Source organism: Triturus cristatus, chromosome 4_2 (assembly GCF_964204655.1).
Source record: "Triturus cristatus chromosome 4_2, aTriCri1.1, whole genome shotgun sequence".
Classification (NCBI taxonomy): Eukaryota; Metazoa; Chordata; class Amphibia; order Caudata; family Salamandridae; genus Triturus; species Triturus cristatus.
Genome location: NC_140586.1, coordinates 929,692,859 through 929,705,358, shown reverse-complemented (window position 1 = coordinate 929,705,358; position 12,500 = coordinate 929,692,859). Strand labels below are relative to the sequence as shown.

At 49.6% G+C, this 12,500-nt stretch overlaps 23 non-coding genes across 23 annotated transcripts; 15 read left to right on the top strand and 8 right to left on the bottom strand.

Annotated features, from left to right (window-relative positions):
• The first annotated feature begins 134 nt into the window (after nt 1-134).
• TRNAW-CCA (transfer RNA tryptophan (anticodon CCA)) lies at nt 135-206 on the top strand. The gene has a single exon. It is a non-coding gene; the product is annotated as a tRNA-Trp (tRNA).
• A 71-nt stretch (nt 207-277) lies between these two features.
• On the bottom strand, nt 278-348 carry TRNAG-GCC (transfer RNA glycine (anticodon GCC)). The gene has a single exon. It is a non-coding gene; the product is annotated as a tRNA-Gly (tRNA).
• A 1,154-nt stretch (nt 349-1,502) lies between these two features.
• Nucleotides 1,503-1,576, top strand: TRNAN-GUU (transfer RNA asparagine (anticodon GUU)). Its single transcript has one exon. It is a non-coding gene; the product is annotated as a tRNA-Asn (tRNA).
• Nucleotides 1,577-1,819: 243 nt separating this feature from the next.
• TRNAW-CCA (transfer RNA tryptophan (anticodon CCA)) lies at nt 1,820-1,891 on the top strand. Its single transcript has one exon. It is a non-coding gene; the product is annotated as a tRNA-Trp (tRNA).
• A 71-nt stretch (nt 1,892-1,962) lies between these two features.
• TRNAG-GCC (transfer RNA glycine (anticodon GCC)) lies at nt 1,963-2,033 on the bottom strand. The gene has a single exon. It is a non-coding gene; the product is annotated as a tRNA-Gly (tRNA).
• A 1,154-nt stretch (nt 2,034-3,187) lies between these two features.
• Nucleotides 3,188-3,261, top strand: TRNAN-GUU (transfer RNA asparagine (anticodon GUU)). Its single transcript has one exon. It is a non-coding gene; the product is annotated as a tRNA-Asn (tRNA).
• A 243-nt stretch (nt 3,262-3,504) lies between these two features.
• Nucleotides 3,505-3,576, top strand: TRNAW-CCA (transfer RNA tryptophan (anticodon CCA)). Its single transcript has one exon. It is a non-coding gene; the product is annotated as a tRNA-Trp (tRNA).
• Nucleotides 3,577-3,647: 71 nt separating this feature from the next.
• Nucleotides 3,648-3,718, bottom strand: TRNAG-GCC (transfer RNA glycine (anticodon GCC)). The gene has a single exon. It is a non-coding gene; the product is annotated as a tRNA-Gly (tRNA).
• Nucleotides 3,719-4,872: 1,154 nt separating this feature from the next.
• On the top strand, nt 4,873-4,946 carry TRNAN-GUU (transfer RNA asparagine (anticodon GUU)). Its single transcript has one exon. It is a non-coding gene; the product is annotated as a tRNA-Asn (tRNA).
• Nucleotides 4,947-5,189: 243 nt separating this feature from the next.
• On the top strand, nt 5,190-5,261 carry TRNAW-CCA (transfer RNA tryptophan (anticodon CCA)). The gene has a single exon. It is a non-coding gene; the product is annotated as a tRNA-Trp (tRNA).
• A 71-nt stretch (nt 5,262-5,332) lies between these two features.
• Nucleotides 5,333-5,403, bottom strand: TRNAG-GCC (transfer RNA glycine (anticodon GCC)). Its single transcript has one exon. It is a non-coding gene; the product is annotated as a tRNA-Gly (tRNA).
• A 1,161-nt stretch (nt 5,404-6,564) lies between these two features.
• On the top strand, nt 6,565-6,638 carry TRNAN-GUU (transfer RNA asparagine (anticodon GUU)). Its single transcript has one exon. It is a non-coding gene; the product is annotated as a tRNA-Asn (tRNA).
• A 243-nt stretch (nt 6,639-6,881) lies between these two features.
• Nucleotides 6,882-6,953, top strand: TRNAW-CCA (transfer RNA tryptophan (anticodon CCA)). The gene has a single exon. It is a non-coding gene; the product is annotated as a tRNA-Trp (tRNA).
• Nucleotides 6,954-7,024: 71 nt separating this feature from the next.
• TRNAG-GCC (transfer RNA glycine (anticodon GCC)) lies at nt 7,025-7,095 on the bottom strand. The gene has a single exon. It is a non-coding gene; the product is annotated as a tRNA-Gly (tRNA).
• A 1,154-nt stretch (nt 7,096-8,249) lies between these two features.
• TRNAN-GUU (transfer RNA asparagine (anticodon GUU)) lies at nt 8,250-8,323 on the top strand. Its single transcript has one exon. It is a non-coding gene; the product is annotated as a tRNA-Asn (tRNA).
• A 243-nt stretch (nt 8,324-8,566) lies between these two features.
• TRNAW-CCA (transfer RNA tryptophan (anticodon CCA)) lies at nt 8,567-8,638 on the top strand. Its single transcript has one exon. It is a non-coding gene; the product is annotated as a tRNA-Trp (tRNA).
• Nucleotides 8,639-8,709: 71 nt separating this feature from the next.
• On the bottom strand, nt 8,710-8,780 carry TRNAG-GCC (transfer RNA glycine (anticodon GCC)). Its single transcript has one exon. It is a non-coding gene; the product is annotated as a tRNA-Gly (tRNA).
• A 1,154-nt stretch (nt 8,781-9,934) lies between these two features.
• Nucleotides 9,935-10,008, top strand: TRNAN-GUU (transfer RNA asparagine (anticodon GUU)). The gene has a single exon. It is a non-coding gene; the product is annotated as a tRNA-Asn (tRNA).
• A 243-nt stretch (nt 10,009-10,251) lies between these two features.
• TRNAW-CCA (transfer RNA tryptophan (anticodon CCA)) lies at nt 10,252-10,323 on the top strand. Its single transcript has one exon. It is a non-coding gene; the product is annotated as a tRNA-Trp (tRNA).
• A 71-nt stretch (nt 10,324-10,394) lies between these two features.
• Nucleotides 10,395-10,465, bottom strand: TRNAG-GCC (transfer RNA glycine (anticodon GCC)). The gene has a single exon. It is a non-coding gene; the product is annotated as a tRNA-Gly (tRNA).
• A 1,161-nt stretch (nt 10,466-11,626) lies between these two features.
• TRNAN-GUU (transfer RNA asparagine (anticodon GUU)) lies at nt 11,627-11,700 on the top strand. Its single transcript has one exon. It is a non-coding gene; the product is annotated as a tRNA-Asn (tRNA).
• Nucleotides 11,701-11,943: 243 nt separating this feature from the next.
• Nucleotides 11,944-12,015, top strand: TRNAW-CCA (transfer RNA tryptophan (anticodon CCA)). Its single transcript has one exon. It is a non-coding gene; the product is annotated as a tRNA-Trp (tRNA).
• A 71-nt stretch (nt 12,016-12,086) lies between these two features.
• On the bottom strand, nt 12,087-12,157 carry TRNAG-GCC (transfer RNA glycine (anticodon GCC)). Its single transcript has one exon. It is a non-coding gene; the product is annotated as a tRNA-Gly (tRNA).
• Between the last annotated feature and the right edge of the window lie 343 nt (nt 12,158-12,500).

The window sequence follows — 12,500 nt, the reverse complement described above, 5'->3', positions numbered from 1 at the left end:
CTGCACCTGCACTCAATTTCATCAATAGGATGGAAAACAAAAAGCCAAACCTTGTAATACAACCCTAGGCATATAAGGAGGTGGGCAAAAATGAAAAGGCTCACAACATTTGCTGATGTGACTCCAAATGCAAGGACCTCGTGGCGCAACGGTAGCGCGTCTGACTCCAGATCAGAAGGTTGCGTGTTCAAATCACATCGGGGTCACTGTTTCCCATTTTATGCCCCACTGAGTTCCCATATTTGATTTAGAAAGCAAAGTCAAAAGAACACAGCCTTGCATTGGCCGGGAATCGAACCCAGGCCTCCCGCGTGGCAGGCAAGAATTCTTCCACTGAACCACCAATGCTTCACATGTGTAGCTTAGAGACAGAGCTCTGTCCAAGACAGTGATGAGGCGCACGCACTCAAATTGCACACCTATGAACAAAGTGTGTGCAACAGACATTGGAATGCCAACGTTTCACATGATGGCAAGAATCAGATGCAGGAGACTATAAGTATGAATGTTTTTGCATTTGCTGAGGTCACTGGCTTGGGACTAGTGTTGTGGTTATCAGGGCATGATGGCAGGCTGCTCCCGACAGAAGGGGCTCATAGAAGGCAGCCTCCAGATCACCAGCACCATTGTGTTTCAGATCATGTCACTGAACTCTCCTCCTTAAAAATCCTTCCCACTGTCTTTGCCAAATTCCCTGTCCTCCCCGAAATGCTGGGGTGAAACGGGCAGAGTTCTGCGCCCTGCGTCCCTAACGCGCTCCCAACGCGGCCTACAGCCCTGGTCGGGCACAGCCCTGGTCGGGCTTAGACCACTGGGGCCTCTGGAGAGCAAGACCTCCAGAAGCCTATGGTCAGGCCTATTGCACAGGCATTTTGTGCCTGGCCATTCCGGGATTGTTGTGTTTCAAGGCCCAGCCATCAATACTAATGTGATGGCTTTCCCTGAGAACCCTCATGTCCCTGTCCTCCCAAGAGCCCGAGCTTTTATGTAAAATAAGGTGTGCACCTTGGGCCTTCCCCTTTGCGCTCTCTGCCCCCTCTCTTTCTCCAAAGCTGAGCTCTGCAGGTAAATGTATCTATCTGAGTGAGGGGCTAGGGAGGGCCTTGCCCAGCAGTCTTACAAAGCAAGAGTTCAGAGAAAGCACCTGCTCTGGGAAGGAGACTCCGCTCACAGAGAAGACAAGTCTAACATGCCACAGTGAAGATTGGATGGGCAAGACACACGCCTGACAGGCTGGTAGAACACCACCAGAGGAGCAGATAGCTACGCTAAGAAGGCCACAGAAAAGTCATACATGTATCTCATACACTGGGACTGGTTGTAATACTGGCCCTAACACCATTAGATAGTAGTCTGCGCATCATAACACCCAACAGTGACAAGACACTAAGCAAATGGCAAATGCTGCGTAGGATAAAGACGCCTTATATAACACAAGCTCAAGGCAGGCGCGCACACATAAAGATATATGTTGAGTCTCAGGAGATGTGCTTTTCTCACTAGTCTCTGTGGCGCAATCGGTTAGCGTGTTCGGCTGTTAACCGAAAGGTTGGTGGTTCAAGCCCACCCAGGGACGTTTCCTTTTGCATGCATGAAGCACTTTAATAAATCATAGTAATGTGCCTTTGGTCTAGAGCTCCTGCGTGAGACCCTTTCCCTGAACATTTCAATCCTCTGCGTTCTCTCTGCACCTGCACTCAATTTCATCAATAGGATGGAAAACAAAAAGCCAAACCTTGTAATACAACCCTAGGCATATAAGGAGGTGGGCAAAAATGAAAAGGCTCACAACATTTGCTGATGTGTCTCCAAAAGCAAGGACCTCGTGGCGCAACGGTAGCGCGTCTGACTCCAGATCAGAAGGTTGCGTGTTCAAATCACGTCGGGGTAACTGTTTCCCATTTTATGCCCCACTGAGTTCCCATATTTGATTTAGAAAGCAAAGTCAAAAGAACACAGCATTGCATTGGCCGGGAATCGAACCCGGGCCTCCCGCGTGGCAGGCGAGAATTCTACCACTGAACCACCAATGCTTCACATGTGTAGCTTAGAGACAGAGCTCTGTCCAAGACAGTGATGAGGCGCACGCACTCAAATTGCACACCTATGAACAAAGTGTGTGCAACAGACATTGGAATGCCAACGTTTCACATGATGGCAAGAATCAGATGCAGGAGACTATAAGTATGAATGTTTTTGCATTTGCTGAGGTCACTGGCTTGGGACTAGTGTTGTGGTTATCAGGGCATGATGGCAGGCTGCTCCCGACAGAAGTGGCTCATAGAAGGCAGCCTCCAGATCACCAGCACTATTGTGTTTCAGATCATGTCACTGAACTCTCCTCCTTAAAAATCCTTCCCACTGTCTTTGCCAAATTCCCTGTCCTCCCCGAAATGCTGGGGTGAAACGGGCAGAGTTCTGCGCCCTGCGTCCCTAACGCGCTCCCAACGCGGCCTACAGCCCTGGTCGGGCACAGCCCTGGTCGGGCTTAGACCACTGGGGCCTCTGGAGAGCAAGACCTCCAGAAGCCTATGGTCAGGCCTATTGCACAGGCATTTTGTGCCTGGCCATTCCGGGATTGTTGTGTTTCAAGGCCCAGCCATCAATACTAATGTGATGGGTTTCCCTGAGAACCCTCATGTCCCTGTCCTCCCAAGAGCCCGAGCTTTTATGTAAAATAAGGTGTGCACCTTGGGCCTTCCCCTTTGCGCTCTCTGCCCCCTCTCTTTCTCCAAAGCTGAGCTCTGCAGGTAAATGTATCTATCTGAGTGAGGGGCTAGGGAGGGCCTTGCCCAGCAGTCTTACAAAGCAAGAGTTCAGAGAAAGCACCTGCTCTGGGAAGGAGACTCCGCTCACAGAGAAGACAAGTCTAACATGCCACAGTGAAGATTGGATGGGCAAGACACACGCCTGACAGGCTGGTAGAACACCACCAGAGGAGCAGATAGCTACGCTAAGAAGGCCACAGAAAAGTCATACATGTATCTCATACACTGGGACTGGTTGTAATACTGGCCCTAACACCATTAGATAGTAGTCTGCGCATCATAACACCCAACAGTGACAAGACACTAAGCAAATGGCAAATGCTGCGTAGGATAAAGACGCCTTATATAACACAAGCTCAAGGCAGGCGCGCACACATAAAGATATATGTTGGGTCTCAGGAGATGTGCTTTTGTCACTAGTCTCTGTGGCGCAATCGGTTAGTGCGTTCGGCTGTTAACCGAAAGGTTGGTGGTTCAAGCCCACCCAGGGACGTTTCCTTTTGCATGCATGAAGCACTTTAATAAATCATAGTAATGTGCCTTTGGTCTAAAGCTCCTGCGTGAGACCCTTTCCCTGAACATTTCAATCCTCTGCGTTCTCTCTGCACCTGCACTCAATTTCATCAATAGGATGGAAAACAAAAAGCCAAACCTTGTAATACAACCCTAGGCATATAAGGAGGTGGGCAAAAATGAAAAGGCTCACAACATTTGCTGATGTGACTCCAAATGCAAGGACCTCGTGGCGCAACGGTAGCGCGTCTGACTCCAGATCAGAAGGTTGCGTGTTCAAATCACATCGGGGTCACTGTTTCCCATTTTATGCCCCACTGAGTTCCCATATTTGATTTAGAAAGCAAAGTCAAAAGAACACAGCCTTGCATTGGCCGGGAATCGAACCCAGGCCTCCCGCGTGGCAGGCGAGAATTCTTCCACTGAACCACCAATGCTTCACATGTGTAGCTTAGAGACAGAGCTCTGTCCAAGACAGTGATGAGGCGCACGCACTCAAATTGCACACCTATGAACAAAGTGTGTGCAACAGACATTGGAATGCCAACGTTTCACATGATGGCAAGAATCAGATGCAGGAGACTATAAGTATGAATGTTTTTGCATTTGCTGAGGTCACTGGCTTGGGACTAGTGTTGTGGTTATCAGGGCATGATGGCAGGCTGCTCCCGACAGAAGGGGCTTATAGAAGGCAGCCTCCAGATCACCAGCACTATTGTGTTTCAGATCATGTCACTGAACTCTCCTCCTTAAAAATCCTTCCCACTGTCTTTGCCAAATTCCCTGTCCTCCCCGAAATGCTGGGGTGAAACGGGCAGAGTTCTGCGCCCTGCGTCCCTAACGCGCTCCCAACGCGGCCTACAGCCCTGGTCGGGCACAGCCCTGGTCGGGCTTAGACCACTGGGGCCTCTGGAGAGCAAGACCTCCAGAAGCCTATGGTCAGGCCTATTGCACAGGCATTTTGTGCCTGGCCATTCCGGGATTGTTGTGTTTCAAGGCCCAGCCATCAATACTAATGTGATGGCTTTCCCTGAGAACCCTCATGTCCCTGTCCTCCCAAGAGCCCGAGCTTTTATGTAAAATAAGGTGTGCACCTTGGGCCTTCCCCTTTGCGCTCTCTGCCCCCTCTCTTTCTCCAAAGCTGAGCTCTGCAGGTAAATGTATCTATCTGAGTGAGGGGCTAGGGAGGGCCTTGCCCAGCAGTCTTACAAAGCAAGAGTTCAGAGAAAGCACCTGCTCTGGGAAGGAGACTCCGCTCACAGAGAAGACAAGTCTAACATGCCACAGTGAAGATTGGATGGGCAAGACACACGCCTGACAGGCTGGTAGAACACCACCAGAGGAGCAGATAGCTACGCTAAGAAGGCCACAGAAAAGTCATACATGTATCTCATACACTGGGACTGGTTGTAATACTGGCCCTAACACCATTAGATAGTAGTCTGCGCATCATAACACCCAACAGTGACAAGACACTAAGCAAATGGCAAATGCTGCGTAGGATAAAGACGCCTTATATAACACAAGCTCAAGGCAGGCGCGCACACATAAAGATATATGTTGAGTCTCAGGAGATGTGCTTTTGTCACTAGTCTCTGTGGCGCAATCGGTTAGCGTGTTCGGCTGTTAACCGAAAGGTTGGTGGTTCAAACCCACCCAGGGACGTTTCCTTTTGCATGCATGAAGCACTTTAATAAATCATAGTAATGTGCCTTTGGTCTAGAGCTCCTGCGTGAGACCCTTTCCCTGAACATTTCAATCCTCTGCGTTCTCTCTGCACCTGCACTCAATTTCATCAATAGGATGGAAAACAAAAAGCCAAACCTTGTAATACAACCCTAGGCATATAAGGAGGTGGGCAAAAATGAAAAGGCTCACAACATTTGCTGATGTGTCTCCAAAAGCAAGGACCTCGTGGCGCAACGGTAGCGCGTCTGACTCCAGATCAGAAGGTTGCGTGTTCAAATCACGTCGGGGTAACTGTTTCCCATTTTATGCCCCACTGAGTTCCCATATTTGATTTAGAAAGCAAAGTCAAAAGAACACAGCCTTGCATTGGCCGGGAATCGAACCCGGGCCTCCCGCGTGGCAGGCGAGAATTCTACCACTGAACCACCAATGCTTCACATGTGTAGCTTAGAGACAGAGCTCTGTCCAAGACAGTGATGAGGCGCACGCACTCAAATTGCACACCTATGAACAAAGTGTGTGCAACAGACATTGGAATGCCAACGTTTCACATGATGGCAAGAATCAGATGCAGGAGACTATAAGTATGAATGTTTTTGCATTTGCTGAGGTCACTGGCTTGGGACTAGTGTTGTGGTTATCAGGGCATGATGGCAGGCTGCTCCCGACAGAAGTGGCTCATAGAAGGCAGCCTCCAGATCACCAGCACTATTGTGTTTCAGATCATGTCACTGAACTCTCCTCCTTAAAAATCCTTCCCACTGTCTTTGCCAAATTCCCTGTCCTCCCCGAAATGCTGGGGTGAAACGGGCAGAGTTCTGCGCCCTGCGTCCCTTTATGCGTCCCTAACGCGCTCCCAACGCGCTCCCAACGCGGCCTACAGCCCTGGTCGGGCTTAGACCACTGGGGCCTCTGGAGAGCAAGACCTCCAGAAGCCTATGGTCAGGCCTATTGCACAGGCATTTTGTGCCTGGCCATTCCGGGATTGTTGTGTTTCAAGGCCCAGCCATCAATACTAATGTGATGGCTTTCCCTGAGAACCCTCATGTTCCTGTCCTCCCAAGAGCCCGAGCTTTTATGTAAAATAAGGTGTGCACCTTGGGCCTTCCCCTTTGCGCTCTCTGCGCCCTCTCTTTCTCCAAAGCTGAGCTCTGCAGGTAAATGTATCTATCTGAGTGAGGGGCTAGGGAGGGCCTTGCCCAGCAGTCTTACAAAGCAAGAGTTCAGAGAAAGCACCTGCTCTGGGAAGGAGACTCCGCTCACAGAGAAGACAAGTCTAACATGCCACAGTGAAGATTGGATGGGCAAGACACACGCCTGACAGGCTGGTAGAACACCACCAGAGGAGCAGATAGCTACGCTAAGAAGGCCACAGAAAAGTCATACATGTATCTCATACACTGGGACTGGTTGTAATACTGGCCCTAACACCATTAGACAGTAGTCTGCGCATCATAACACCCAACAGTGACAAGACACTAAGCAAATGGCAAATGCTGCGTAGGATAAAGACGCCTTATATAACACAAGCTCAAGGCAGGCGCGCACACATAAAGATATATGTTGGGTCTCAGGAGATGTGCTTTTGTCACTAGTCTCTGTGGCGCAATCGGTTAGTGCGTTCGGCTGTTAACCGAAAGGTTGGTGGTTCAAGCCCACCCAGGGACGTTTCCTTTTGCATGCATGAAGCACTTTAATAAATCATAGTAATGTGCCTTTGGTCTAAAGCTCCTGCGTGAGACCCTTTCCCTGAACATTTCAATCCTCTGCGTTCTCTCTGCACCTGCACTCAATTTCATCAATAGGATGGAAAACAAAAAGCCAAACCTTGTAATACAACCCTAGGCATATAAGGAGGTGGGCAAAAATGAAAAGGCTCACAACATTTGCTGATGTGACTCCAAATGCAAGGACCTCGTGGCGCAACGGTAGCGCGTCTGACTCCAGATCAGAAGGTTGCGTGTTCAAATCACATCGGGGTCACTGTTTCCCATTTTATGCCCCACTGAGTTCCCATATTTGATTTAGAAAGCAAAGTCAAAAGAACACAGCCTTGCATTGGCCGGGAATCGAACCCAGGCCTCCCGCGTGGCAGGCGAGAATTCTTCCACTGAACCACCAATGCTTCACATGTGTAGCTTAGAGACAGAGCTCTGTCCAAGACAGTGATGAGGCGCACGCACTCAAATTGCACACCTATGAACAAAGTGTGTGCAACAGACATTGGAATGCCAACGTTTCACATGATGGCAAGAATCAGATGCAGGAGACTATAAGTATGAATGTTTTTGCATTTGCTGAGGTCACTGGCTTGGGACTAGTGTTGTGGTTATCAGGGCATGATGGCAGGCTGCTCCCGACAGAAGGGGCTCATAGAAGGCAGCCTCCAGATCACCAGCACTATTGTGTTTCAGATCATGTCACTGAACTCTCCTCCTTAAAAATCCTTCCCACTGTCTTTGCCAAATTCCCTGTCCTCCCCGAAATGCTGGGGTGAAACGGGCAGAGTTCTGCGCCCTGCGTCCCTAACGCGCTCCCAACGCGGCCTACAGCCCTGGTCGGGCACAGCCCTGGTCGGGCTTAGACCACTGGGGCCTCTGGAGAGCAAGACCTCCAGAAGCCTATGGTCAGGCCTATTGCACAGGCATTTTGTGCCTGGCCATTCCGGGATTGTTGTGTTTCAAGGCCCAGCCATCAATACTAATGTGATGGCTTTCCCTGAGAACCCTCATGTCCCTGTCCTCCCAAGAGCCCGAGCTTTTATGTAAAATAAGGTGTGCACCTTGGGCCTTCCCCTTTGCGCTCTCTGCCCCCTCTCTTTCTCCAAAGCTGAGCTCTGCAGGTAAATGTATCTATCTGAGTGAGGGGCTAGGGAGGGCCTTGCCCAGCAGTCTTACAAAGCAAGAGTTCAGAGAAAGCACCTGCTCTGGGAAGGAGACTCCGCTCACAGAGAAGACAAGTCTAACATGCCACAGTGAAGATTGGATGGGCAAGACACACGCCTGACAGGCTGGTAGAACACCACCAGAGGAGCAGATAGCTACGCTAAGAAGGCCACAGAAAAGTCATACATGTATCTCATACACTGGGACTGGTTGTAATACTGGCCCTAACACCATTAGATAGTAGTCTGCGCATCATAACACCCAACAGTGACAAGACACTAAGCAAATGGCAAATGCTGCGTAGGATAAAGACGCCTTATATAACACAAGCTCAAGGCAGGCGCGCACACATAAAGATATATGTTGAGTCTCAGGAGATGTGCTTTTGTCACTAGTCTCTGTGGCGCAATCGGTTAGCGTGTTCGGCTGTTAACCGAAAGGTTGGTGGTTCAAGCCCACCCAGGGACGTTTCCTTTTGCATGCATGAAGCACTTTAATAAATCATAGTAATGTGCCTTTGGTCTAGAGCTCCTGCGTGAGACCCTTTCCCTGAACATTTCAATCCTCTGCGTTCTCTCTGCACCTGCACTCAATTTCATCAATAGGATGGAAAACAAAAAGCCAAACCTTGTAATACAACCCTAGGCATATAAGGAGGTGGGCAAAAATGAAAAGGCTCACAACATTTGCTGATGTGACTCCAAATGCAAGGACCTCGTGGCGCAACGGTAGCGCGTCTGACTCCAGATCAGAAGGTTGCGTGTTCAAATCACATCGGGGTCACTGTTTCCCATTTTATGCCCCACTGAGTTCCCATATTTGATTTAGAAAGCAAAGTCAAAAGAACACAGCCTTGCATTGGCCGGGAATCGAACCCAGGCCTCCCGCGTGGCAGGCGAGAATTCTTCCACTGAACCACCAATGCTTCACATGTGTAGCTTAGAGACAGAGCTCTGTCCAAGACAGTGATGAGGCGCACGCACTCAAATTGCACACCTATGAACAAAGTGTGTGCAACAGACATTGGAATGCCAACGTTTCACATGATGGCAAGAATCAGATGCAGGAGACTATAAGTATGAATGTTTTTGCATTTGCTGAGGTCACTGGCTTGGGACTAGTGTTGTGGTTATCAGGGCATGATGGCAGGCTGCTCCCGACAGAAGGGGCTTATAGAAGGCAGCCTCCAGATCACCAGCACTATTGTGTTTCAGATCATGTCACTGAACTCTCCTCCTTAAAAATCCTTCCCACTGTCTTTGCCAAATTCCCTGTCCTCCCCGAAATGCTGGGGTGAAACGGGCAGAGTTCTGCGCCCTGCGTCCCTAACGCGCTCCCAACGCGGCCTACAGCCCTGGTCGGGCACAGCCCTGGTCGGGCTTAGACCACTGGGGCCTCTGGAGAGCAAGACCTCCAGAAGCCTATGGTCAGGCCTATTGCACAGGCATTTTGTGCCTGGCCATTCCGGGATTGTTGTGTTTCAAGGCCCAGCCATCAATACTAATGTGATGGCTTTCCCTGAGAACCCTCATGTCCCTGTCCTCCCAAGAGCCCGAGCTTTTATGTAAAATAAGGTGTGCACCTTGGGCCTTCCCCTTTGCGCTCTCTGCCCCCTCTCTTTCTCCAAAGCTGAGCTCTGCAGGTAAATGTATCTATCTGAGTGAGGGGCTAGGGAGGGCCTTGCCCAGCAGTCTTACAAAGCAAGAGTTCAGAGAAAGCACCTGCTCTGGGAAGGAGACTCCGCTCACAGAGAAGACAAGTCTAACATGCCACAGTGAAGATTGGATGGGCAAGACACACGCCTGACAGGCTGGTAGAACACCACCAGAGGAGCAGATAGCTACGCTAAGAAGGCCACAGAAAAGTCATACATGTATCTCATACACTGGGACTGGTTGTAATACTGGCCCTAACACCATTAGATAGTAGTCTGCGCATCATAACACCCAACAGTGACAAGACACTAAGCAAATGGCAAATGCTGCGTAGGATAAAGACGCCTTATATAACACAAGCTCAAGGCAGGCGCGCACACATAAAGATATATGTTGAGTCTCAGGAGATGTGCTTTTGTCACTAGTCTCTGTGGCGCAATCGGTTAGCGTGTTCGGCTGTTAACCGAAAGGTTGGTGGTTCAAACCCACCCAGGGACGTTTCCTTTTGCATGCATGAAGCACTTTAATAAATCATAGTAATGTGCCTTTGGTCTAGAGCTCCTGCGTGAGACCCTTTCCCTGAACATTTCAATCCTCTGCGTTCTCTCTGCACCTGCACTCAATTTCATCAATAGGATGGAAAACAAAAAGCCAAACCTTGTAATACAACCCTAGGCATATAAGGAGGTGGGCAAAAATGAAAAGGCTCACAACATTTGCTGATGTGTCTCCAAAAGCAAGGACCTCGTGGCGCAACGGTAGCGCGTCTGACTCCAGATCAGAAGGTTGCGTGTTCAAATCACGTCGGGGTAACTGTTTCCCATTTTATGCCCCACTGAGTTCCCATATTTGATTTAGAAAGCAAAGTCAAAAGAACACAGCCTTGCATTGGCCGGGAATCGAACCCGGGCCTCCCGCGTGGCAGGCGAGAATTCTACCACTGAACCACCAATGCTTCACATGTGTAGCTTAGAGACAGAGCTCTGTCCAAGACAGTGATGAGGCGCACGCACTCAAATTGCACACCTATGAACAAAGTGTGTGCAACAGACATTGGAATGCCAACGTTTCACATGATGGCAAGAATCAGATGCAGGAGACTATAAGTATGAATGTTTTTGCATTTGCTGAGGTCACTGGCTTGGGACTAGTGTTGTGGTTATCAGGGCATGATGGCAGGCTGCTCCCGACAGAAGTGGCTCATAGAAGGCAGCCTCCAGATCACCAGCACTATTGTGTTTCAGATCATGTCACTGAACTCTCCTCCTTAAAAATCCTTCCCACTGTCTTTGCCAAATTCCCTGTCCTCCCCGAAATGCTGGGGTGAAACGGGCAGAGTTCTGCGCCCTGCGTCCCTTTATGCGTCCCTAACGCGCTCCCAACGCGCTCCCAACGCGGCCTACAGCCCTGGTCGGGCTTAGACCACTGGGGCCTCTGGAGAGCAAGACCTCCAGAAGCCTATGGTCAGGCCTATTGCACAGGCATTTTGTGCCTGGCCATTCCGGGATTGTTGTGTTTCAAGGCCCAGCCATCAATACTAATGTGATGGCTTTCCCTGAGAACCCTCATGTTCCTGTCCTCCCAAGAGCCCGAGCTTTTATGTAAAATAAGGTGTGCACCTTGGGCCTTCCCCTTTGCGCTCTCTGCGCCCTCTCTTTCTCCAAAGCTGAGCTCTGCAGGTAAATGTATCTATCTGAGTGAGGGGCTAGGGAGGGCCTTGCCCAGCAGTCTTACAAAGCAAGAGTTCAGAGAAAGCACCTGCTCTGGGAAGGAGACTCCGCTCACAGAGAAGACAAGTCTAACATGCCACAGTGAAGATTGGATGGGCAAGACACACGCCTGACAGGCTGGTAGAACACCACCAGAGGAGCAGATAGCTACGCTAAGAAGGCCACAGAAAAGTCATACATGTATCTCATACACTGGGACTGGTTGTAATACTGGCCCTAACACCATTAGACAGTAGTCTGCGCATCATAACACCCAACAGTGACAAGACACTAAGCAAATGGCAAATGCTGCGTAGGATAAAGACGCCTTATATAACACAAGCTCAAGGCAGGCGCGCACACATAAAGATATATGTTGGGTCTCAGGAGATGTGCTTTTGTCACTAGTCTCTGTGGCGCAATCGGTTAGTGCGTTCGGCTGTTAACCGAAAGGTTGGTGGTTCAAGCCCACCCAGGGACGTTTCCTTTTGCATGCATGAAGCACTTTAATAAATCATAGTAATGTGCCTTTGGTCTAAAGCTCCTGCGTGAGACCCTTTCCCTGAACATTTCAATCCTCTGCGTTCTCTCTGCACCTGCACTCAATTTCATCAATAGGATGGAAAACAAAAAGCCAAACCTTGTAATACAACCCTAGGCATATAAGGAGGTGGGCAAAAATGAAAAGGCTCACAACATTTGCTGATGTGACTCCAAATGCAAGGACCTCGTGGCGCAACGGTAGCGCGTCTGACTCCAGATCAGAAGGTTGCGTGTTCAAATCACATCGGGGTCACTGTTTCCCATTTTATGCCCCACTGAGTTCCCATATTTGATTTAGAAAGCAAAGTCAAAAGAACACAGCCTTGCATTGGCCGGGAATCGAACCCAGGCCTCCCGCGTGGCAGGCGAGAATTCTTCCACTGAACCACCAATGCTTCACATGTGTAGCTTAGAGACAGAGCTCTGTCCAAGACAGTGATGAGGCGCACGCACTCAAATTGCACACCTATGAACAAAGTGTGTGCAACAGACATTGGAATGCCAACGTTTCACATGATGGCAAGAATCAGATGCAGGAGACTATAAGTATGAATGTTTTTGCATTTGCTGAGGTCACTGGCTTGGGACTAGTGTTGTGGTTATCAGGGCATGATGGCAGGCTGCTCCCGACAGAAGGGGCTCATAGAAGGCAGCCTCCAGATCACCAGCACTATTGTGTTTCAGATCATGTCACTGAACTCTCCTCCTTAAAAATCCTTCCCACTGTCTTTGCCAAAT